A 24,957-nucleotide genomic window follows, 5' to 3' on the forward strand; every position below is an offset into this window, starting at 1 on the left:
TGTGGCTCTTCTCTGAACCCTCTGCAATTTATCAGGGAAAACAACCAATGAACCAAACAAACAAACCAAACCAGGCTGTTCTGACTGATGTAACAATCTATTGCCTTCCAAGGTTGAATACAAATCAGATCATTCTGTTCACCCAAGAGTTCCACTGTAAGGGCTTTTTGTTTTCTAGTTCCAGTCAAATCCTGTGCAACAGCATCATTGTTAACTCACCACTTGGTCACTTCCCATTCACACGTTCAGAAAGTGGGCAGGTCTAAGTCTTTCCTCCCACACCAACATGAAAAAATCAGTGACAGAAAATGCCCTAAAGCGCCTCTGCTGCCTTGCACAACAGCCTGGGGAAATACACGAGGGAAAGTGCTTTCCTCTCTCCTCCTGACACCGGGTAACATCTCTGTGTGTCCTTGAGATCCTGCCACAGAGACAAGCCTTGAGGATGCAAATGACATGTTAAGGGACTATTTCCAGGCTCGCAATAAAAAAAATAAATCTTTCTTTCTAACCTGAGCAAGTTGAACCTAGAGTCGTTGCGAGATGATAAATAGAAAGCCCCATGATGACCGGGGCAGATAGTTATTAATTATAATATTCATTATCTATGCAGCATCCAACACTCAATAACCAGGAGTCAGGCCTAAAAAATCCCAAGGGTTGCTTATGTTTAAGAAACGCTGCCATTTGGGAATAATGTTATTTTTTTCTTGGTTCTTCTGAGACTCTTGGGCCATGTTTTCTGGCTGAACTTGAAGGCTAAAAATGGACTTACAAAAATCGTATGGTTCCCAGATTGGGGCCCTTGCTGTGCTGGGTATTGCAGATGCCCCAACCAAGAGCAGGTGCTCCAGTTGTGCCAGGCACTGCAGAGATCCTGATGAGGGTGGGGGCCCTGATTCTGCCGGAAGTTGTACAACTCACAGGGAGAGAGAGAGTCCTCGCTGCCAAGAGCTCACAGGGGAAATGGACAAAGTGTGGGAGGGCGGTTCCCATTTTATAGAAGGAGAAACTGAGCCGCAAAGATATGGTGCAATTTGTCCATGTTTGCTCAGAGGGCAAAACTGGGAACTGAATCCAGATTTTCTGAGCCACAGACTTGCCCTTAACCACAAGCCAAGCCAAGAGTTGTCGATTGCATGGCAGAGGGCCCAGCGGAAAGTTGCAGAATCTCCTTCATTGGAGGGTTATAAGAAGGGATTATACAAACACCTGTCGGGGTGGCCTAGGGATACTTGGCCCTGACTCTTGGGATCCCTCCCTGCCCTACCTTTCTATATGATTCTGTTGTGTGGGTTTGTGCTGTGTCGTTATTCCACACTGAGCTGTTTTGCACAGTGTCACTTTGCACTCTGACGCATTGTTTCGTGTTGTATGGTTTTTGCATTGCCTTGTGTTGTGTCGGTTTGAGCTGAGCTCTTTTGCAGTGTGTCATTTTGCCCTATGGGGCATTCATTTGCATGGCGCTGAATTGTCGGGCTTTGCACTCCTACGTGTTGTCACTTTGTGCTGTGGAATGTCATTTCACGCTGAATTGTTAGATGTTAGATTGGGGTGTTTTCACTTTTGTTGTTGTTTATATTACATTGCGATGGCATCGAATTACAGAGCTGTACGGCTGCAAGGGCCCTGGAGAGGTCATGAAATCCAGCCCTCGCTGCTGAGGCAGGGCCAAGCAGAGACGATGCGTGAGGGCCATGTGGGGTCAAGTGCCCACAGCAGCCGGCCCAGGCAGGGAGCAGAAGGAGGGAACCAGAGCCAGAGCAGGTTGTCTATGGGACCAAGTATATGGAGAGTATCCTTGACAGAGGTTTGTTCAACCTGTTGTTAAAAACCTCCAAGGACAGCGACTCCACAGACACCCTTGGGAGCCTATTCCACAGCTTAACTACACTCAGAGTTAGAAAGCTGTTCCCAACATCTAACGTGAATCTCCCTGGCTGCAGATTAAGCCCATTACTTCTTGTCCTACCGTCAGTGGACATGGAGACCAATTGATCATCGTCCTATTTATAAAGACCAAACTTTTCTCTCTGCAATCATCTGTTAAATGGTTATTATCCCCTCTTCTTGCCTGGGGTAGAATGGAAGAGGAGAAAATCCTCTCTTAACAGAGGATGCAAATGTCAGTTTGGTCTCTCTTCATGTTTTACTGAAGCTCAGAGAGTGGAAGAAACATAACCTGCCGAAGAGCATAGAGAGTTTGTTTCATTTTGGTCTGTGACTATTAGCAGAAGAGTGACACCTAAGGGCTGTCACTACCACCCACCATGGGGCTTGGATTTATGATGGTGGGATTAAGAGCTTCATGCTCTACCAACTGAGCTAGCTAGATTTAAAGTCAGCCAACTGCCCAGTCTCCATGTAGAAGGAGCCCTGAGGGTGTTTATTTGTGAGCTAAGGTTCCCTGTCTGACATTTGCCTTCTTTCCTGGTTCGTTATGTCTCCAGCGAGCAAACCGGAGCTGTCACAAGGCTGGTTAGATGCTGTTTTCTTGCCCAGAGAGCTGGGGTTGATTTAGCATGCTGTCGCCATCAGCGGGTCAGAGTAACCAGGGTGGGAGGGTGGAATTTAGGATTCTCCTACCACCAGAGGGAGGTGCTGTTGGACTCATCTAGTGGGGGAGAGTCTGAAAAAGCTTCTCAGCTCCCAGAGAGGGGGGCAGACAAGCCAGTTCCCCACACGCCACACACACATTTTCACAGGGAATCAGGTCCCCTGGGGAAAAACTCAAAAGAAGCCCAGGCCCAGGAGTGTCAGAGAAGGGAATCACTGTTTGCTTTAGGAGATGGGTGAGGGAAACCTGCAGGTCCTCCCTCCAGCGCCTGATAGAACCGTTTGTGGGGAAGGGCTGGGGAAGCCGAGGGGGACAAGGAGACGGGAAAAGGGCTTGCAGCTGTCGTGCAATCACCATGCTCCCAGCAGAAGGATCTGGAGGGGTCAGCACTGTGGTTGCTTGTTGAGGACACTGAACTCACAAGATGGCAAAGCTCAGAGCCCCGTTACACAGAGTCAGACTGTGATCAGCTCTCACCCAGGGGGAGCAACACCCCTCCCTTGGTCTCTATGCCAGAGCTCCTATCAGCTCAGTGTCCTTCCCACAAGAGTGGGCTGCTGAGAGGGTTGCAATGGGGTAAATGAAGGCAGAGGAGGATTGTTCCTCATGGGTTTTCTTTGTATTGCTCTGTCATCCTGCTGGAGGAAGCTGAAGCATCATTTGAGTTTGTTTCAGTGGCTTGGGTTGGGCTCAGGTTGTGACCCTGAGCACAGGGGTTCTCTGCTCTTAGCCCCTCAGGGAATAGACAATGGAGCAGCTTCAGAAAGTGGCTAGAAAGTAGCCTAAGAAAGTGTAGCATAAGTGAGAAGAAAACTACTATCATCACCTCCCTAGTGGTCCAGTGGTTAGGATTTGGCACTTTCACTGCCATGGGCTGGGTTCAATTCCCAGTCAGTGAAAAGTGACTTTAAATCAAAAAAACTTTCAGTTGCAGTGTAAACAAATTGATGGGTTTTTCCTGATTTCCCCCATCTTCCCAGTGGCTCCATGGCAGGGCTGGCACCAGAGCAGCAAGCAGGAGCCTGGGGTGGCCATTAGAAAGGGGAGGCACAAAGGCAGGTCTGGCCCTCTCAGTCCCTCTTGCAGGGAAGGACCTGCCACTGAATTGCCCCCACAAGCGGTAGTGGTAGAGCTGTGGCTGAAGTGCTGCAAATTGTGGCTTTTTTACATTTTATTTTATTATTTTTTTTCGCTTGGGGTGGCAAAAACGCTGGATCTGGCCCTGCTCCATGGAAGACAATTTGTTAAATCCCAGATGAGTGCAGTTCTATCAGGTCTCAGCCTGAGTCCTTAGGTCTTAATCCTGAGGCTATTGTCTCATCATGGGGCCATTTCCTGCCTCTCTTTCATACAGAAGCACAATTTTCTTCGCACAGACACAGGAACAGCAAGATCTTTCTCTGTCCCTTGTGCAAAGCAGGGGGCCAAATTCCATGGAAACAATGGACAAGCAGGGGGCCCTGGGCACATCCAGCCCTGGCCGTGAGATGTTCCCTCCCGTCTTTCTTTATGCCCCTGTTGTTATTTCATGGAATGTCTGGGATGGGGGAAAAGCTGAGTTCACTCCAGGTGGAGGGGAAAAAGGACCCTGAAAATCTCAGGACCCAACCCCTGCTACCAGGATCACCGAGGTGCTGGGGATTTGAGTAGGAAAGGGACTGTGTGAATTGTCAAGGTGGGGAATGAATAACAATCTACAACTAGATCCACCTCATTAACCACCAGCACAGGCTAATTCTGCTGCAGATAGAAGGGAAACTGGGAGTGATTCTTTGCTGTTCAGCCATGGAAACAGTGACCCAATTGCACTGCAGTGAATGTGCTGGGGAAAGCTGGACTTTACAGGCAGGTGGAAATAGTGGATCCTAGAAACAGCTGGAGCTCCCCACACCACTTCTGCCACCAGGGTGAGATGTTGAGCTACTCACAGCACCCCCCACCATGACCTTGCAGCACAGGGTGGCAGCACCCCCCACCCAATGCAGAGGAGAGGGCTGAGTGTATCTCTGCACCTTGAGTCTAGGGCACAAACTCTCTCTGCCCCACACATAGAATCTGGCCCTGCTGCAAAGTGACCCCTATGAACAAGTAACCTCCAGGAGAGCAGGACTGACCCTCAGAGAGGGGAATGGGCTTCTCGTGAAGCTTTTAGGTCACTGGATTTGCTGGGAACAGGAGGGCTCTGAGTGTAACCCATAGACCCCCACAAGCCATCTGGGGGTGTAGCTGAGTGGTAGAGTGTATGCTTTGTATGTATGAGTCCCTGGGTTCAATCCCCAGCATCTCCAGGTTTATTTTTTCACCCTGTTTCTTTGCTCATGCCTAGAGGGGATGTGGCCCAGCAGTCTCCCTGCTGAGTCAGGGGCAAGTGTCAATTGCATGGAAGGTCTGGGGGGGCTTCTGCTCCGAAGTCACCTTGGTACATGTAAGATTCCCACCCGCTCTGCTGCTTGGGACAAGGGTAGATGAGAAGGGCAAATCCTCCAGCACTGGAAGGAAAGGTCCCATCTGCACAGACTGAGAGGCAAGGAAACAGAGGGGCAGTCTGTGCTCAGAGAGGAGAAAGGTCAGTGATTTACACCCACCAGGGGACACTGTCTTTTTGAGTATCACAGGGGTAGCTGTGTTAGTCTGGATCTGTAAAAAGCGACAGAGTCCTGTGCTGCCTTATAGACTAACAGACATACAGGAGCATAAGCTTTCATGGGTGAATCCCCACTTCGTCAGATGACTGTAGTGGGAATTCTGTGAATGGCTAGCTACAACTAATCAGGAAAGAGATCTTGGAGTCATCATGGATAGTTCTCTGAAGATGACCACACCGTGTGCAGCGGCAATTAAAAAAGGAAACAGGATGTTAGGAATCATTAAAAAAAGGATAGAGAATAAGATGGAGAATATCTTATTGCCCTTATATAAATCCATGGTACACCCACTTTTGAATACTGCATACAGATGTGGTCTCCTCATCTCAAAAAAGATATACTGGCACTAGAAAAGGTTCAGAGAAGGGCAACTAAAATGATTAGGGTTTGGAATGGGTCCCATATGACGAGAGATTAAAGAGACTAGTATCAGAGGGGTAGCCGTGTTAGTCTGGATCTGTAAAAAGGAACAAAGAGTCCTGTGGCACCTTATAGACTAACACAGGGGTCGGCAACTTTTCAGCAGTGGTGTGCCGAGTCTTCATTTTTAAGGTTTCACATGGCAGTAATACATTTTAACATTTTTAGAAGGTCTCTTTCTATAAGTCTATAATATATAATTAACTAAATAATTTTTTTAAGTAAATAAGTTTTTTTTAAATGTTTAAGAAGCTTCATTTAAAATTAAATTAAAATGCAGAGCCCCCCCGGAGCGGTGGCCAGGACCCGGTCAGTGTGAGTGCCACTGAAAATCAGCTCACGTGCCGCCTTCAGCATGCATGCCATAGGTTGCCTACCCCTGGACTAACAGATAGTTTGTTAGTCTATAAGGTGCCACAGGACTTTTTAAAGACACTAGGACTTCTCAGCTTGGAAAAGAGGAGACTAAGGGGGATGTGATAGAGGTATATAAAATCATGAGTAGTGTGCAGAAAGTGAATAAGGAAAAGTTATTTACTTGTTCTCATAATATAAGAACTAGAGGCCACCAAATGAAATTAATGGGCAGCAGGTTTAAAACAAATAAAAGGAGGTTCTTCACACAGCACCCAGTCAACTTGTGGAACTCCTTGCCTGAGGATGCTGTGAAGGCTAGGACTATAGCAGGGTTTAAAGGAGAATTATATAAATTAACAGGTGTCAGAATGGTAGCTGTGTTAGTCTGTATCAGCAAAAAGAACGAGGAGTACTTGTGGCACCTTAGAGACTAACAAATTTATTTGAGAAACAACTCTGACATCATAATAAAAAAGGCTGACAAAGGAGGTGCTGTCATCATCATGAATAGGTCGGAACATGAACGAGAGGCTGCTAGGCGGCTCTCTAACACCACATTCTACAAGCCATTACCCTCTGATCCCATCAAGAGTTACCAAAAGAAACTACACCATCTGCTCAAGAAACTCCCTGAAAAAGCACAGAAGAATTCTGCACAGACACACCCCCTACAACCCCGACCAGGGGTATTCTATCTGCTATCCAAGACCCATAAACCTGGAAATCCTGGATGCCCCATCATCTCAGGCATTGGCATCCTGACAGCAGGATTGTCTGGCTGTGTAGACTCCCGCCTCAGGCCCTACACTACCAGCACACCTAGCTATCTTCGAGACACCACTGACTTCCTGAGGAAACTACAATCCATTGGTGATCTTCCAGAAAACACCATCCTGGCCACTATGGAGGTACAAGCCCTCTACACCAACGTTCCACACAAAGATGGACTACAAGCCGTCAGGAACAGTATCCCCAATAATGTCACGGCAAACCTGGTGGCTGAACTTTGTGACTTTGTCCTCACCCATAACTATTTCACATTTGGGGACAATGTATACCTTCAAGTCAGTGGCAGTGCTATGGGTACTCACATGGCTCCACACTATGCCAACACTTTTATGGCTGACTTAAAATTATGCTTCCTCAGCTCTCGTCCCCTAACGCCCCTACTCTACTTGCCCTACACTGATGACATCTTCATCATCTGGACCCATGGAAAAGAAAACCCTTGAGGAATTCCACCATGATTTCAACAATTTCCATCCCACCATCAACCTCAGCCTGGACCAGTCCACACAAGAGATCCACTTTCTGGACACTACAGTGCTAATAAGCGATGGTCACATAAACACCACCCTATACTGGAAACCTACTGACCGCTATACTTACCTACATGCCTCCAGCTTACACCCAGACCACATCACACAATCCATTGTCTACAGCCAAGCTCTAAGATACAACCATATATGCTCCAACCCCTCAGACAGAGACAAACACCTACAAGATCTCTATCAAGTGTTCTTACAACTACCATACCCACCTGCTGAAGTGAAGAAACAGATTGACAGAGCCAGAAGAGTACCCAGAAGTCACCTACTACAGGACAGGCCCAACAACGAAAGGAACAGAACGCCACTAGCCGTCACCTTCAGCCCTCAACTGAAACCTCTCCAGTGCATCACCAAGGATCTACAACCTATCCTGAAGGACGATCCCTCACTCTCACAGATCTTGGGAGACAGGCCAGTCCTTGCTTACAGACAATCCCCCAAGCTGAAGCAAATACTTACCAGCAATGACACAACAAAAACACTAACCCAGGAACCTATCCTTGCGACAAAGCCTGTTGCCAGCTCTGTCCACATATCTATTCAGGGGACACCATCATAGGACCTAATCACATCAGCCACACTATCAGAGGCTCGTTCACCTGCACATCTACCAATGTGATATATGCCATCATGTGCCAGCAATGTCCCTCTGCCATGTACATTGGCCATACTGGACAGTCTCTACGTAAAATAATAAATGGACACAAATCACATGTCAAGAATTATAACATTCAAAAACCAGTCGGAGAACACTTCAATCTCCCTGGTCACTTGATTACAGACCTAAAAGTCACAATATTACAACAAAAAACCTTCAACAACAGACTCCAACGAGAGACTGCTGAATTGGAATTAATTTGCAAACTGGACACCATTAAATTAGGCTTGAATAAAGACTGGGAGTGGATGGGTCATTACACAAAGTAAAGCTATTTCCCCATGTTTATTTGTCCCCCTACTGTTACTCACACCTTCTTGTCAACTGTTGGAAATGTGCCGTCCCGATTATCACTACAAAAGGTTTTTTTCTCCTGCTGATAATAGCTCACCTTAACTGCTCACTCTTGTTATAGTGTGTATGGCAACACCCATTTTTTCATATTCTCTCTGTATATATATATATATATATATATATATAATCTTCCTACTGTATTTTCCACTGTATGAATCTGATGAAGTGGATTTTAGCCCATGAAAGCTTAGCTGAAATAAATTTGTTAGTCTTTAAGGTGCCACAAATACTCTTTGCAGATAAATGAATGGAGGTTAAGTCCATGAATGGCTATTAGCCAGGATGGGTAAGGAATGGTGTCCCTAGCCTCTGTTTGTCAGAGGGTGGAGATGGATGGCAGGAGAGAGATCACTTGATCATTACCTGTTAGGTTCAGTCCCTCTGGGGCACCTGGCATTGGCCATTGTTGGCAGATAGGATGCGGGGTTGGATGGACCTTTGGTCTGACCCAGTATGGCCATTCTTACATTCTGATGAAGGGAGGGGCAAAGCACTACAACAGAGTTGCTGTAGTGTAGTGGTTATCACATTTGCCTAACACGCAAAAGGTCCCTCGTTTGAAACGAGACAGAAACGTGATGGCTTAATTTTCCCAGCTCCTACTGGCCTATCCCTGCTGTTGTAGGAGCAGCAGTGATTTCTATGCTCAAAAGGTCTGTTATACTTCCCCTGCTCCCACTTTTGCCTCCTCTCCCTCTCTGAATGCCTGTGAAGTGGTTTTCCCCCTCCCGCTCCCTCCTGGAATGCTCGTGGGATGAATGGGCTGGTTGAAGAGCAGAAGAGCTCCCAGGTAGACAAGGAGTCTGGGACTCGAATTATGCAGCACTCACACACCCAGAGCATGGACACTGCCCAAGGTGGAGTGTGACCAACCAGATGCAGGCAAGTCATCTCTAGTCGCAGGCCATTAGGTGCAGGTCCTTAAAAGGGGAAGGGGCCCTGTGCTCAGGAGAGCACTCACAAGCTTGTACCTCCAGTGAATGCCCTTTGCCCGGACCGCCTGGCCAGTGATTCTCTGTGTTGTATTTCATTGTGCCTCAGGAAGACTTACCTTCATCGCACCATCCATAGCTGCGCTGTGGGACACTTACCTTGCAGAATCCTGACATCTCCAGTGCTGTGCCAGTCCTGGGAGCGTGAGTATGCAAGTGTGAGTGTGACACCCCCCACTTCTTCTTTTGAGTTTAGCTGTCAGTATAACAAACGTGCTGCTTTCCATCAAACTCTGGTGGGTCATTAGTCCTCCCTACGCTGACTAGCTGGCCCAATTTTGGGTAACACCTGCGATAAACTCAACCCCTGCAGGACAGAGGGTGGTGAAATGAGCTGAGAAAAAGCCTTAGCATAAGCAGGGGAAAGCTAGAGGACCTTGGCCAGTCACCTTTTGAAGCCTTGTGGCTTGGTCTCCTCTGCCCTTGGAGGTTGGCCTCTTCCTGCTGGCTTCCTTTGCATGACTTGCCAAAGGAGGAAGTGAGGCAGGAATGGGGCAAAAGAGGAAAGTCGAGCTGAGGAAGGCAGTGCAGAAGCTAAACACCTTAGTGTGGTTAAGTGGGGTTAGTAGAGCGCCACTATTAGTTCTGCAAAGCCTGGGGAGGTGCGGTTGGCTGCTGGGAGGTAGAATCCTGTGCCTGCCTCTTGGCTTCCCAGGGATGGCTACTTGCAGCCCAGGAGAAGAAGGATGGTTCTGGGTGAAAGTATGACAAGCAAAGCTCTGGGAGGAAATTTGGGTGCGGGGTGCGGGCTCTGCGCTGGGGGAGGGGGGAGGGGTGCAGGAGAGGTGGCGCTTACCCCGGGAACTGCAGCTCCCAAAGTTATTGGTACACACAACCCTGCGGAAGCAGGTCCTAGGTGGGCCGTGCCAGGGGCTCTCTGTGTGTCGCAGCCTGTTGGCGCCGCCCCCAGAGCTCCCATTGGCTGCAGTTCCTGGCCAATGGGGGCTGCGGAGTTGGTACTCGGGGCAGGGGCAGTGAATAGAGACACTCCCTCCACCCCAGGGGATGCTGGGACATGCCAACCACTTCTGGGAGCATCACGGAGGGATGGAGGCCAAGTGGGCAGGGAGCCACCTCAGTGCTGCTGGCACATCTCTGCACACCCATTGTGGGAGGGGAGCAGAGGGCCTCCATGTGCTGCCTGGGGTAGGGGCAGTGCACAGAGCTGCCTCCCCTCCCGGGTCTATTACAGGAGTGGGTGGGTGGGGTCTTTTGTCCTGCAAGGTGCAGGTCGGACTAGATGATCACATTGGTCCCTTCTGACCTTAAAGGCTCTGAGTCTAAAAGGGAGAGGGAAGTAAAGAATTTTTTTTTAAAAAATAAACCAAACATTGTAATACCAGGATAACTCCAACAGCTCATTGTACAGTCCCACCCCTTTTTCCCTCCATTGTGTGTTGAATGACTTGCAGGACATTGATTCTCTTGTTCTATTGATAAACTGATACTATGTGACTGAAATTAAACCAATTCCCAGGGGAGAAAACATCACATCTTTGCATTGGCTGGGAATTGAACCCACGTCAACTAGCTTGGAAAGCAGCTATGCTCACTACTATACCACCAATGCATCTGACAAAAATGCTATTTATGCTTGCCCAATGAGGCGAGACCAGCATTGAGGAGGTTTTCTGCCTGTTAAAGTGTACTGGATTCTCATCACTTAAAAAAAAACACCTCCATCTTCACTTGGGTTTGAACCATCAGCCTTTCAATTAGCCACCAAAGTTGTTAATCACAGGGTATGTCTACACTACGGGATTATTCTGATTTTACAGAAACTGTTTTTTGGAAACAGATTGTATAAAGTCAAGTGCACGCCGCCACACTAAGTACATTAATTCGGCGGTGCACGTCCATGTACCGAGGCTAGCGTCGATTTCCAGAGCGTTGCACTGTAGGTAGCTATCCCATAGCTATCCCATAGTTCCCGCAGTCTCCCTCATCCATTGGAATTCTGGGTTGAGATCACAATGCCGATGGGGCAAAAACAGTGTCGTGGGTAAATGTCGTCACTCAGTCCTCCTTCCGTGAAAGCAACGGCAGACAATCATTTTGCGCCCTTTTCCCTGGATTGCCCGGGCAGACGCCATAGCACGGCAACCATGGAGCCCGTTCACCTTTTTTCACTGTCACCGAATCTCTACTGGGTGGTCCTGACAGACACGTTACTGCAGCGCTACACGGCAGCATCCCCTTTCCCTTTTGCAAGTTAGCAAAGATGGTTACCAGCCATACTGTACCATCTGCTGCTTTGCAAGTTGACAATGACAGTTGCCAGTTATACTGTACCGTCTGCTGCTGTCATGGGTGCTCCTGGCCGGCCTCAGTGAGGTCGACCGGGAGCACATGGACAAAAATGGGAATGACTCCCCAGGTCATTCCCTTCCTTAAGTTTTGTCTAAAGGGAGAGTCAGTCCTGTCTGGACTATCGGGCAAGCCTACTAAAGAACCAGAGAGGCAAATGGCCGCTCCAGGTCAGAGCCCCAGACATCCCGCAGAAATGATGAGCTGCATGCCATTCTAGGGGATGCCCCTGCAACAACACCACCCATTGCTTCCCTCCTCCCCCACCCCTCCTGGGCTACCGTGGCAGTTATCCCCCCATTTGTGTGACAGAGTAATAAAGAATGCAGGAATTTGAAACAACACTGACTTTATTGCCTCTGCAAGTAGAGCTCAAACGGGGGAGGGGAGGGCAGCCTCCAGCTGCTATGATATTCCAGGCAGGACTGAATCTCCATTAGACAAAGCTTAAAGAAGAGAATGACCTGGGAGTCATTCCCATTTTTGCCCAGGCACCCCCGGGCGACCTCACCGAGGCCGGCCAGGAGCTCTCACGGGACAACGATGGTGGATACCAGTCCTACTGTACCATCTGCCATCCGAAAGGGAAGGGGATGCTGCTGTGTAGTGCTGCAGCACCACGTCTGCCAGCAGCATCCAGTAGACATATGGTGACTGGATAAGGTGAGAAATGATTTTTCCCCTTTGCTTTCATGGGGTTGTAGGGGTGGGGGTGGCGACGACATATACTCTGAACCACCCGTGACAATGTTTTTGACCCTTCAGGTTTTGGGAACTCAGCCAAGAATTCATATGGTTTTTAGAGAGTGCAGGAATTGTGGGATAGCTACAGTCATCAGTCGCCCCTCCCTCTGTGAGCGTCCATTTCATTCTTTGGCTTTCTGGTACGCTTGTCTCAGCTCCTTAAGTTTCAGCACTGTGTTGAGTCCCTGTTGTGGCCTCTGTCCATCATAGCCTTGGAGATTTTTTTTCAAATGTTTTGGCATTTTTTCTTTTGGAACGGAGTTCTGATAGAACAGATTCATCTCCCCATACAGAGATCAGCTTCAGTGTCTCCCCTACAGTCAATGCTGGAGCTCTTTTTTGATTCTGGGACTGCACGATCACCCGTGCTGATCGGCGCTCCACGCTGGGCAAACAGGAAATGAAATTCAAAAGTTCGTGGGGGCTTTTCCTGTCTACCTGGCCAGTGCATCCGAGTTCAGATTGCTGTCCAGAGCAGTCACAATGGTGCACTGTGGGATAGCACCCGGAGGCCAATATTGTCGAATTGTGGCCACACTAACTCTAATCGGACATGGCAATACCGATTTCAGCGCTACTCCCCTCATCAGGGAGGAGTACAGGTACCGGTATTAAGAGCCCTTTTATCAGTATAAAGGGCTTGGTTGTGTGGATGGGTGCAGGGTTAATGCGATTTAACGTTGCTAAATTGGATATAAACTCGTAGTGTTGACCAGGCCAGAGAGAGCAGCAGGTTTCCCCTATTGTTTCCTGCTCTTGTTTGCTTGACTAGTTTCTCCTCTGCACCAACTTGCTCTTTTTCTTTATGAGCCTGATTACCTCAGTTGGCAGAGCCTCAGACTTTTAATCTGAGGGTTCAGGGTTCAAGTTCCTGGTCAGGTGATAAACTATTCTCCAAGATCTTTAACTGTCTTTCTCACATCCTCTTTGATGTTACTTTTTCTCTTCAGGATTTTCCCTTTCCTCAGAAGGCCCTTTTTGTGTGTGGGTTTGAAGGGGCAACTTCCTGACAGCCCCTCTGTCCTTGCAGCCTGGAGGAATAAAGGTCACTGGGCATAGACCATGTTCCTTCCCTGCACACACACACACACATAAACACAACTGAAAATCCCTAAGGAATTAGAATCACCTGCTGCCTTCCCCTGTCCTGCTGGATCCCCAAATGAGGATGCTCTTCAGCCTAAACCCATGTCCCCTCTTTTCCCAGTGCCCCTCAATCCCAACCCTCAGTCCCTCCTATGCTCACTGCTCCTCACTCCCAACCAGAGCCTGCTCCTCTTCACCCTTCTCCTCTGTCCCAACCCACAGCCCCCTCCTATTCCCAGTGCCCTCAATCCCAACCCACAGGCCCCTCCTTCCCTCCAGCAGCAGGTGCTTCAGACCCCCTCAGGAAGATTTTCTTGCAAGGTTTCGTGTATGAGTCTGCATGTGGATTTTACAGGGTGTTGGAAATATGTTGGGTTGCTTGCCGAAATGATCACTTGTGGCTGGTGTTGGATTCCCAGTCTCCATGTTATAGGGGCAGGAGAAATAAAGGGTTGTTATCCTTGTTGTGTGAAGCGAGGGCAGCACAACTGTGCTTGGCAGACCCCGATAGAGGGACTCACCCTCAATTCAATAGCACTTGCTAGGCAGGGGACATAGTGACTACGGTGCCTTCTTATTTTCCCCATTTTCCACCCAGACTGGCAGGTGAACTCTACAGAGGCATCTTTGGGCTTGCACTGACTAAGGACAACAGCTGTGAGTGGGGTGCAGAGTGGGGATGGCGCATGTTAAAGGACTTTTGGTTGCTGGACTTACGAACCGTAGGGAGAAGGATACTGCCCAGCTTATTTGGGGGGTGGGTCTTTCCCTTGTGGTTTATGTGTTGGGGCTGCTGACATGACTTCTACTAACCCTGGGCTTACATTGCAATGTAGACATATCCTGAGAGGGCATCTATACTGTGACAAAATCCCGCTGGCCTGGATGGTCTGATTTGGGCTCCTGGGGATCAGGTTGTGGAGCTAAAAACTGCAGTGCAGACATTTGGGCTCAGACTGGAGCCCAGGCTCAGAGACCCTCACCCCTCGTGGGGTCTCGGAGGCTGGGCTCAAGCCCAAGTGTCTACACTGTAATTTTATAACCCTGCAGCACAAGCCCCACAAGCCTGAATCAACTGACCCCGGGTTTGAGAATAGTGACTTGGGAGTGTTAATGGCAGTGTAGACATAATGCTGGGCTATGTCCACACTGCACTGAAACATCCAGGGCTGCCCCATGCCAGTGCAGGCTCCCGGGGCTTCGGCCATGGGGGTGGTAAATTTGCACTCTAGACATCTCGGCTCAGGCTCAATACCGGGATCTGGACCCCACAAGGTTGGGAGGGAGTTTAGCAAGTGAAAAAGGTAAAATGTCAGTGGAGTATTACCCTGGACTCAATGGCATTTCTCCATTGGTCTGTCTGCTTTGGGGCAGGGACAATAACCCGTCCTGCTGCTTTCGTTATTTCAAAGGGTGGTTTAGGATTTTCATTCTCACACACGGTGCACAAAGCAGGACTCAACCCTCCGTGTAAACTAAATGAGCTGCCCACAGGTTCTGGCAGCCACAATGAGCATTTGGTGTGAGAGCCCAGACCTGCCCCTGTCCCAGAGGAAGGGGGGTCATCTGTGACAGGCTGGAACACTGACCTATCAACTCTTAACTCCCAAACTTTCAGTAAGTCTGTTATCAGTGCCTGTGAGTATAATTTAAACAACCATACTAGGCTGGAGCAAAGGGCCATCTAGCTCTGTGTTTTGTCCTCCCACAGTAGCCATTACCAGGTTGCCCAAGAGTTAGTCAACCAGGCACCACTGGGAATTGAACCCAGGATCTCCTGTTTACAAGACAGGCGCTTTAGCCAGCTAAGCCATGGTGCCTGCCTGTGCCAAAATCACAGTGTCTGCCCACACCTGACTCCCTGCCATCCCCACTGGGGCCTGAAAAGCTTTGCTTGTGTTTGGATTCTGCAAAGCAGTGGAGCAGGTGAGGTTTTCCTTGCAAGCTGTGTGTGTTTGTGTGTGTGAATCTTTGGCCAGGTCTGTACTACAAGGTTACTTCAGCATCATTATATTGCTCAGATGTGTGAAAAACACACAACGCTCCCTCGGTCGGCAGTTTTTGGCTGGTGCACACACTGCAATGCCACGTCTGGCAACAAAACTGCCCTGTTTTAGTGACAAAATAAAACCACCTCGACGAGAGGCCTAGTGCTTTTTGCAGCAAACTTAAAGTGACAAATGTCAGTGTAAATGCTGCTGCTCATTATATCACCATAACTGGTTTCCACCAGTATCCCACCATGCCTGCCGTGACCTCGCCTGCCCTGCATTCCTGCTACAGAGGTTGGGCCCCTCCCCTTTCATAGCTCCAGAAAGTTGTGACAGCTGAGCCACTATCTATACCGCGATTAGCTTGATAGAACTGCATTGCCAGCCTAAGTAATGTAATTACACCAACCTAATTTTGTAGTGTAGACCTGTCCAAAGAATCACACACACACCTTGGGAGCAAAACTTCATCTGGTATTGGCTACTGGCAGAAGACAAGATTCAGAGCTAGATGGACCTATGGTTTAAATTAAACTCACAGGCACTGATAATAGAGCTACTGAAAGTTTGGGTGTTAAGAGCTGATAGGTCAGTGGTCCAGTCCCCTCAATGCGGTTTTACCATTTCCACTTGCTAAACTCCCTCCCAACCTCTATAAAATTACAGTGCAGACATATGGGCTTGAGCCCAACTTCTGAGGTGCGAGGGTTTCTGAACTCAGGCTTCAGCGTGAACACAAATATCTGCACCACAGTTTTTAGCCCCTCAGCTTTACGTCTAGGAGCCCAAGTCGGATGACCCAGGCCAGCCCTGCTGCCATCTTTATCCCAGACAAAGGCTGCTGTTGTTAGTCCATGAAACATCAAAGGTGGAATGCAAGACTGAATTCACACACCAGCCCTCAGTGCCCCAGAGAAATCCTGCCCCCTGCTATTGGAACGATGTGCTGGAGATTTGACTAGGAAAGGGACTGTCTGAATTGTCAGAGTGGGGAATAAACAACAATCTACAGCAATGTCATTCACACAAACACACTCTGATCATGCTCCAGCCGGAAGGGAAATGGGCAGGAATTCTCGCTGTTCAGCCAAGGATACACTTACACTAATGCAGCCATGAGTGTGCTGGGGAAGCTGGTCTGAGCAAACAAGTTGAAGTGACAATTCAGTGAGAACAGAATCATCATGTAGCAAAATAAGTGCACATCAAGTAGTTGTGGCCGAGTGGTTAAGGCGATGGACTAGAAATCCATTGGGGTTTCCCTGCGCAGATTTGAATCCTGCCAACTACGCAAGCACTGTGCTGTTGTTGTTATTATTGTAGCCTTAGTACCTGAGCATCCACAGTGTGAACTAGAGCCAGATCTACTTTCACTCTGTCTACACTTAAAATGCTGCTGTTGCACTGCTATAGCACTTTGGAGTAGACAGTGACTGGAGAGGTTTTCCCATCCCTGTAATAGCTACATGGACAGAACAATTCTTCCTTTTCTTTAGCACTATCTAACCAGGGCTTAGGTCAACTTAACTCTATGGATTTGTGGGGGTGTCACACCCTGAGAGCCGTCGCTCTGCCAGTTAAGTGCCCAGCGTACACCAGCCCTTAGATCCCTCTTGGTATTTCAATGCAGGCACTGACCTGTGAGAGGAAAACATCAGCTCACAAACACAGAGACTGAATTCCCCACATTTAATCTCACTGCACTTTCCAGAAAGTTACAAAATTCAATTCATTCTTGCTAGGAGAGAGAAAAAATAAGTGACACTAAGTTTTTGGCTTGGTTAAATAAAATTAAGTGTTTAATTAATATAGTAAAAATCTGTACTGATTCCTCTAACTAACACCACAGCGTGAAATAGGAACAGAGACAAATCTTGTCAGTGACGACTAATTTCACAAATGATCTTCCCATTATTAATGTCCACGCTGCCCCCATTGGAGGTCTGGGCATCTCCAGTGTCATTGTGCTGCATTCACCTTCCCCTAGAATTGTTCTCGGACATTTGCGTTCCTCTGCAGCGTGGGGCACGGGGTCACTTGCTGGAGGATTCCCTTGAGGTCTTTAAGCCACGATTTGAGGACTTCAGTAACTCAGACATAGGTTAGGGGTTTGTTACAGGAGTGGGTGGGTGAGAGTCTGTGGCCTGCATTGTGCAGGAGGTCAGACTAGATGATCATAATGGTCCCTTCTGACCTTAAGTCTATGAATCTATGAATCTATTCCCAAATTTGGAAAATTGTGCAGTTCAGAATGAGAATAGTGACCCCGTCTCCTTCCTGCACCTGCTCTACATTGCTCCACAGCAGCTTCTCCCCCTGCAGAGTCACCCCAGCACGTCAGTGCAGCCACCCAGGGTTCAGCAGGGGCCCCTGGCAAGGACAGTGGGTGCAGCTAACAGCCCAGTGTGCCTGGCCGTGAGGCAGCTGTAAAAAAAGCAACCCCCCCCCCCCAGAAGTACAGAGACTGAATTCCTCAACTTTAACATCGACCCCCTGTAGAAAGCCACACGTGTCAGTTGCATTTTCACAGGGAGATGCAAAAATCAAGTGACACCAATTTTTAAGTTGAGTAAATAAAGTTGAGGAGAGAGTTATTAACCTCCCAAAAATATACTAAAGATCCCTCAACATAACACCTGAAGGTGAAATATGAACAGAGACAAACCTTGTCAGCAAAGGCTCATTTCCCAAACAATCCTCAAAATTACTAATTCCCACCCCTCCTCCTCAGGAGCTCTGTGCAGTGTAACTGTTCTGCAGGCAGCTTCCCATTAAATGCTGTTGGGGGACATTCCCAGGCCTGGAAATGTACCAACGACAGAATTTGAAGAGCAAACCTGGCTCCCCGCACCAGGCGGGATTTGAGTGTTTTGTCCCTGTCACTTAGTCTTTGTCAATAGTACAGACGCCAGGGGCAGGACTCCAGGCTCTGCTTGAGGGATCCTGGCTCAGGGGCTGGGAGGGAAAGGATGGTAGATTCTGACCTGTGCTCTGGAGAGGAGGTAATAAGTGAAGGGGGCATTTTTGACTCCTCCTCTCCTCAGTGTCCCAGGGCTGGAATTCTACATTCCACAGGGCCAAATGAGGGGGTGATGCCACTTGGCTAATGAAAACCAGTGCTCCAGGTGAGGTTTGAACTCACAACCTCAGCATAGCTCCTCAGTACTGCCCTATAAGTACTGTGCGCTAACCCATTGCGCCACTGGAGCACCTATTAATTGCTCTTATCCCAGTTTCCTAGGTTGATACAGGCAAGGAGTGACCCCAAAACATTCTCAGTGGGGCTGAGAGCAGGTAGCGACAAGTGTTGTACTTGGTGGGGTGGATTCTTCTTAAGGGTTCCAGGCCCCATTTGACCCTTTTGTTCTTCCCTGTGTAATAACAGAGCTGGTTAAGACTCAATGGAGAGTCTTGCTGCAGACCAACAGGTCTGAAATCACTGATAAACAGGTCTAAGCATTAGTCCTGCTTTGGGACAGTGTCTCTCATGCAAGAAACTGCCCAGTCTGCGCTAGCAGTGAGGCTCCCTCACTAACAGCTGAAATCAGGGAGAGCTGTGTGAAGTGCAGAGCCCCAGGGGTGCCTGAACAGGGGGGAACACCACCCCAGGACTTTTAAAAATGGGAGGGCTCTGCCTTACCACTTTGTAATGACCGCAAGGGCAAGCGAGGGTGGGGAGGGGATGGAGAGCAGTGAGCAGGAAGAGGGGTCTTCGGGGGAGGAGGCAGTGTAGGAGCAGGTCCTTGGGGAGAAGGGGTGGGGCAGGGGTGTGGCGTTGAGTGGCAGGGGTGGGGCTACTGTTTGGGCTCTGGTGGCCGCTACTTTTAGGGAGCCTGTTCCGCTCCTGGTGGGACCACAAGACGTCTCAGAGCAGAGAGGGTGGCCAGCAGAGCGGTGACAGGGGGGAACGGCAAGTGGGCGGGAATGTGGCCAGACAGCGGAGGGAGAAAGGGGCTTTCCCCCCGGGAGGTGAGAGGTGAACTCTGGGTTTTCACTGACCCAGGACAGCAGTTGTGGGTGAGGTGCAGTGAAGGGAGGGGCACATCCAAAGAGCTTCTGGTGTCTGGATTTAGGAGCCCGAGGTAAAAGGCTACTGCCCAGCGCGCTGTGGGGCAGGTGTTTTGCTCTTAGTGTTGTGTTATGTTTGTGGTGTTTTCCTAAGTTAATACAAGCTGATTTTCCTCCTTTTTATTAAAGTTTCTTTTCTACACTCAGTGGTTGTGAGTGGGGAAAGTATCGCCTCTTAGAGGCACCCAGTGGCCAGGGTTAGTTTCCCCAGGTTACTGGGTGGGGGCTTAAGCAGATTGTGTGTTGTATTGTTGAAGAGGAGCCCCAAGCACCCAAACAGGGAATTGTAACTTCAGCCTTCAGAGTAAAAGCCAGAGGTGCTGCCAGCTGAGCTAGCCTAAACGTATTAACCCCTTTCACCGCAAGAGCAAACACCGGGTACTTCTGTGCTTCTCAGCCGCTGGGAAAAAGCCTCTTGGGGGAAATATCTCCTGCCCCACTGCCAAAAGGAGCCCCCTGAGTGGGAAGGGTCAGAGGCCCCACCTGCTTTCCAATCACCTTGTGATGCCAGCCACAGAACGAATGCTGGTCTGTGGGTGGCCTTCAGTGGGTGTCCGGCATGCCAGGGAGCAGGGAGCAGGCTGGCCGGTGTCTCTGTGGCTGTCTGCTGGCCACACATAGGCATGGTTCTCCCCTCCTCTTGCCCTGCCCTTGGTTGCTCTGTGGCTTTTAAGCCTTCCCTTGGAGCTGTCAGCACCAGCCGCCTCTGCTCCAGGTGCCTAGAGGAGGAGAGGTGCTGGGCTCCAGCCTGGGACTCTTCCTCCCTCCTGCCTAGCCCTGACTATGAAGCCTGGCCCTGACACTCCTTCCTTTAAATGCCATGTGGGCAAGAGGAAGAGTGTGGCAGCTGCAGGGACCAAAGTTGTGGACATCAGGTGAAGCAGCGAGAAGCAACCATATGGTCAATCCACAGGAATCTCTAGCCAGACTGTTAAGTTCTAGGACCCCAACCTATAGCCACCAGCCCATTGAACCAGCCAGACCAGAGACCTGTCTGCAGTGGGGATCAGTCACCGAGCGTGAGGGAAAGAAACCTCACTCTAGTTCACCCTGAGAGAAGGTAGCCAAACACATTGAGCTCTAGGGAATTTGTAGCAAAGCAACATATCTCCAAGAGGTCCCACTGAGATTTGAACTCAGATTTCAGGATTCAAAGTCCTGAGTGCTGCCAATTACACCATGGGACCTGCTGGTATTTCATTTTCTAGACCCCTGTGACTCTTGGCTGGTTTGCACTCTGCGCTTATTGCTTCCCACCTGCGGTTTCCTCTCACAGGACTCTCTCTCCTCCTCCAGCGACCGTGGTCCTGCTCTACCAGATCCGTGGGTCCTGCCCTGAGTCCCCGCATCCCCCTGCTTTGTCTCCATTCCCTGCAGGCTGCAAAAATGTCAGGGGAGGCCGCCCCTCCCTTCATTCGGTGCTCCCGCTCATATCGGCCAACTGCAACCTCATCTCCTGGAACTCAGGCAGCTGTCGCTTGATCCGGTCGTACAGTCACACGCTGACTGGCTCCCCTGCCTGGATGCTCTTGTGGAAATCCCACAGGTGACACTGCAGGACTTGGCACCATTGGTTTCTTTAATGTTGTGGTGTTTGCCCGGCCGCCGGAACAAAGCCGCCAACTCCTCCCTCACTGACTCCCACCAATCCCCCTGGTTGCCATAGAACCCTCTCTTATGCTTTCCCGTTCTGCCAACACCGCCAGGCCTCACCCCCCTGCTCCTTTATCTTGCAAGCTCTGGATGTTCAGCTTCCAATATCCTCTGCCCTGGGTCAGGGACAGGGGCGGCTCCAGGCACCAGCGCAGCAAGCTGCAGGGGGCGGCCTGCCGATCGCTGTGAGGGTGGCAGTCAGGCTGCCTTCAGCAGGCTGCCTGCAGGAGGTCCCCTGGTAATGCGGATTAGGCGATGCCTGCAGGAGCTCTGCCAGTCCCGCGGCTTCAGCGGCAATTCGGTGGTGGTTACCCCGAAGGCGCGGGATCGGCAGACCTCCCGCAGGCATGCCGCCGAATCCACCTTACCAGAGGACCTCCCGCAGGTGTTGGGATAGATCTGTATTACATTATACACTAATGTTAGATGAGTAGAAAGTGTGACTAGAAAGGAGCAGTGTGACGGTGCTGCCCGTGGGAGCCAGCTGAGGTCACTCAATCAGGGTGAACTGCAAACAAAACGGGGCAGACAAACCCCAAATGCTGGTGGTTATTCCAATACTTAGATTTACCAACCAGCACAAAACAGCTTCTGTAGCACCTCACTGGTTACTCAGAAGTCCAAACAACGCAGTTCCCTTAAAGTGCCCAGCCTCAAGCCTCCATCCAGACACACACGTCAGATATGATGATGATTCCTGAAAAATCTTATCTCATTATATCAAAGAAAAGGTTCTTCCAATCCCAAAGGATCAGCCACCTATCCAGGTTCAATTATAACTTAGATCTTACCCCAAATACATGCTATAGACAATTCTTATTAACTAAGCTAAAATTTATTTAAAAAGAAAAGAGAGAGAGTGTTGGTTAAAAGATCAATATACAGACAGACTTGAATTCAATTCTTGAGGTTCAGATGCATAGCAGAGATGAGCTTGTAGTTGCCAAAAGACCTTTTAGAAATAGTCGAGAGGTTATAGTCCAATGTCCATATTCAGGGTGACTCCAGTCAATGACTCGGGATCTCAATCCTTATGGCTTAAGGTTTCCCCCTCTTGAAACCCAAAGCAGATCTGAGATGAAGCAGGATCATGTCCCACGGTTCTTATACATTTCCAGCAGCCTTTCGGCCTGAGAAAACTATAGGCTTAACTTCTTCTCCCAAACATCCTGGCAATTAGCACAGGGTAATTTACCCATTAAACAGTTCAGATACAGGTTAGTACAACCTTCAAAGAGACACAGAGACAATAATACTATTTCACTCAAGTATCATTATAAATGTTAATATTCCTTTTTTGATCTTTGAATTAAAACTACAGCAATAGACAAGACTTGTTTGCTTACATCACAAGACCTGAGCAAACATCTCCCCTTCTACCTCTAACAATGCAGACTTGCATTTAAAAGCTCTGTTCATTTACAGATCTTCCTAACCAGTCCTTAAGGTTCACCCATGGGTCAGGTCAGTCTGTGAGGTGAGTTGATTAACTCTTTCTGGCCCTGTCACCTTTCAATGAAATATCATATTACACTCATAACGTCACAGGAGGTCAGGAATGGGATGGCAGGGGCTGCGGGTTGGGAGTGAGGGGCACTGGTACAGCTGGGGGAAGCCCAGGGGGCAGCGGGTCGGGAGTGAGGGGCACCAGCAGAACTGTGAGTCTGGAGGTCAGGGCTGGGATAGCAGGGGCTGCGGGTCGGGAGTGAGGAACACCAGCAGAGCTGGAGGGAGCCCAGGGGGCTGAGGATCAGGAGTGAGGGGCACTGTCAGAACTGGAGGGAGCGCAAGGGGCTGCGGGTCGGGAGTGAGGGGCACCGGCATCGCAGTGACTGCGGAGCTCAGCAGGGAGCCTAGGGGGCTGTGGGTCAGGAGTGAGGGGCACCAGCAGAGCTGTGAGTCTGGAGGTCAGGACTGGGATAGCAGGGGCTGCGGGTTGGGAGTGAGGAACACCAGCAGAGCTGGAGGGAGCCTAGGGGGCTGCGGGTCAGGAGTGAGGGGCACTGTCAGAACTGGAGGGAGCGCAGGGGGCTGCGGGTCGGGAGTGAGGGGCACCAGCGGAGCTGTGAGTCTGGAGGTCAGGACTGGGATAGCAGGGGGCTGCGGGTCAGGAGTGAGGGGCACTGTCAGAACTGGAGGGAGCGCAGGGGGCTGCGGGTCGGGAGTGTGGGGAACCACTAGAGCTGGGGGGAACCCAGGGGGCTGCAGATCGGGAGTGAGGGGCACCGCTAGAGCTGGAGGGAGCTCAGGGGGCTGCGGATCAGGAGTGAGGGGCACTGTCAGAACTGTAGGGAGCGCAGGGGGCTGCAGGTTGGGAGTGAGGGGCACCGGCATCGCAGTGACTGAGGAGCTCAGCGGGGAGCCTAGGGGGCTGCAGGTTGGGAGGGAGGGGCACCAGCAGAGCTGTGAGTCTGGAGGTCAGGACTGGGATGGCAGGGGCTGCGGGTCGGGAGTGAGGGGCACTGTCAGAGCTGGAGGGAGCACAGGCGGCTGCGGATCGGGAGTGAGGGGCACCAGCGGAGCTGTGAGTCTGGAGGTCAGGACTGGGATAGCAGGGGCTGCAGTTCGGGAGTGAGGGGTGTCACAGAGTCCCCGGGCAATGCTCGGGAACTGCTCCCCACAAAGCCAGGCAGGACTCTGGGGAGCCTCCTCTCCCATAGAGCAGACTGTCTTCAGGGCAAGAAGCTCACATGGCTTCACCTCCTGGGTCTCTCCTAGGAGCATTCAGCATATGACCCTCCGTGCGCTTCCCACAGCAAGTCCGCCCAGGCGGGGTCCTGGGGAAGCCAGAGGGTCCTGCCCCCCCACTGCGCAGTCAGCCATGACTCTCAGCCAGCCAGTAACACAGAGGTTTATTTAGATGACAGGGACACAGTCCAAAACAGGTCTTGCCAGTACAGACAACAGGACCCCCTTTAGTTAGGTCCATCTGGGGCCCCAGGGAGGCCAAAGCCCCGTTGGGAGGCCCGAGCCCCATGGGGGCTCCCCTCCATTTCCCAGCCAGCTTCCAAAACTGCCAACCCCCCTCCAGCCCCTCCTCTCTGGGCTCTGTCTCCTTCCCAGGCCAGGAGGTCACCTGATCTCTTTGTTCTCCCACACCTTTAGCATCCCCCTGCAGGGGGGAAGGGCCTGGCCATTAGTTGCCATGGAGACTTCGTCACATGACCCACTCTAGAAGAAGTGAGGCAGAGTTTGGGCCAACGTCAGTTTGGAACAGCCCGACTGAGCCTGGCAGTTTTTTCAAAGTATCTGCTGTTGTAACCGCATGTCGTGTGGACGTGCGAACCCCAAAGGTATCAAACATGAAAGACACATAAGGCCATTTATGGGGAGGTTTCCATGGCCAGGCCTGAGGGTTAAACAGCTGGGCTCTAGCAGCTGCCTCCTCAAAAGGAAAAGGGGCCTCAGCACCCATAAAAATAACTGGTTGCAAAAATCAATCATCCTGCATCCATCGCCATTTTAAATTCTGACCTCTCCTGCCCGATGTGTCTTTGTTTAGCAAACAAGCAAACTGGGGAACTCTGTGGCTGTTACCCTCTAGCTCAGGAGAAGGCTACACATCTTGACTCAAGCAATTTTCCTCTTGAAAAAAAATATTTTAAAGTTTATCAAAATAAATTCCATTTGAAATAGAAATAATTACAGTCTACGCTGGGGCTCTATTTTCATACATGCTATTTCTCTCCCATGTTCCCCCGCTCTAATTCCTTTGGAGTGAGGTTTTACTTTTCAAGATTAGCCACCATTTCCGATATATTAGGAGAGGCAGGGAGAGAACTAGAAGAAAACCT

At 50.0% G+C, this 24,957-nt stretch overlaps 4 non-coding genes across 4 annotated transcripts; 1 reads left to right on the plus strand and 3 right to left on the minus strand.

Moving 5' to 3' along the window:
- Positions 1-15,197: 15,197 nt before the first annotated feature.
- On the minus strand, positions 15,198-15,271 carry TRNAT-UGU. The gene has a single exon. It is a non-coding gene; the product is annotated as a tRNA-Thr (tRNA).
- A 1,380-nt stretch (positions 15,272-16,651) lies between these two features.
- On the plus strand, positions 16,652-16,733 carry TRNAS-AGA. The gene has a single exon. It is a non-coding gene; the product is annotated as a tRNA-Ser (tRNA).
- A 1,826-nt stretch (positions 16,734-18,559) lies between these two features.
- Positions 18,560-18,651, minus strand: TRNAI-UAU. The gene is given in 2 exon segments: positions 18,560-18,595; positions 18,614-18,651. It is a non-coding gene; the product is annotated as a tRNA-Ile (tRNA).
- A 1,974-nt stretch (positions 18,652-20,625) lies between these two features.
- On the minus strand, positions 20,626-20,697 carry TRNAQ-UUG. The gene has a single exon. It is a non-coding gene; the product is annotated as a tRNA-Gln (tRNA).
- Positions 20,698-24,957: the final 4,260 nt, after the last annotated feature.

Source organism: Mauremys reevesii, linkage group 12 (assembly GCF_016161935.1).
Source record: "Mauremys reevesii isolate NIE-2019 linkage group 12, ASM1616193v1, whole genome shotgun sequence".
Lineage (NCBI taxonomy): Eukaryota > Metazoa > Chordata > Testudines > Geoemydidae > Mauremys > Mauremys reevesii.